Source organism: Morone saxatilis, unplaced genomic scaffold (assembly GCF_004916995.1).
Source record: "Morone saxatilis isolate NCDOM2014 unplaced genomic scaffold, NCSU_SB_2.0 Contig7, whole genome shotgun sequence".
NCBI lineage: Eukaryota > Metazoa > Chordata > Actinopteri > Moronidae > Morone > Morone saxatilis.
This window is the reverse complement of record NW_023340246.1, coordinates 18811095-18811851: the sequence shown is the minus strand read 5'-3', so window position 1 is coordinate 18811851 and position 757 is coordinate 18811095. Positions and strand designations below refer to the sequence as shown.

At 38.3% G+C, this 757-nt stretch overlaps 1 protein-coding gene across 1 annotated transcript in view; it reads right to left on the bottom strand.

The window, feature by feature from the left end:
* Nucleotides 1–757, bottom strand: part of myt1la (myelin transcription factor 1-like, a) — a 63205-nt gene that overhangs the window by 30723 nt on the left and 31725 nt on the right. The gene's annotated exons all lie outside the window — the stretch shown is intronic.

The window sequence follows — 757 nt, the reverse complement described above, 5'->3', positions numbered from 1 at the left end:
CTCCATATTGTGGTCTGTGGGACTTGAACTAGAGACCCTCCTGTTCCCAAGCCAAGTCCCTACACACTGAGCCGCCCCAACCATAACCAAGTAGGATTTATTGGCCAATCAGTGGTTCCAAAAGTGAAGTGCAGCTATTATAATGTAGATTTTTAGTAATATTTCGCACAACCGACAAGGAAACATTGACATTTACATTTATTTATGTTTTCAAACATGTCAAAATGGACGAAAATGGACGTTAAACTAAAGTTAGAGTAAGATTTTCATAAAATTAAACTTTATTTTTGATACCATTAATGGACTTTTTCAGCCATTAAATGAATTTATATCCTGTAATTACCTCTTGGCTGGACAAAAGTCCGTACACCAATGGATGGTAGAGTGTGGGAGTTCTCCATTGGGTGTTGCTTTCTCAAAATGAATATCATCAACAGTCCTTAATTATGTCCTCAGGAGGCTTTTACAGCATGGCGCGCGTAGTCCTCAATCACCTCCTCATGAGCAAATTATGGTCCGGCCATGGACTAGGTTTCAACCTAGTATTGCTATTGTTTGTGGCAGAGTCCGCCATTCCCATGCTGAAATGAAATTGCCTACCTACACTCAAGGGATTCACAGGAAACGAGGCAACCATGAAATGCAGCATTACTTTTTTTTATATCTTTTATCAGCATTTAACTGGGGGAAACACGGACAATCATTTTTGCAATTTTGTGCACATTTTAAACTGTACATTTTACCTTTATATATATAT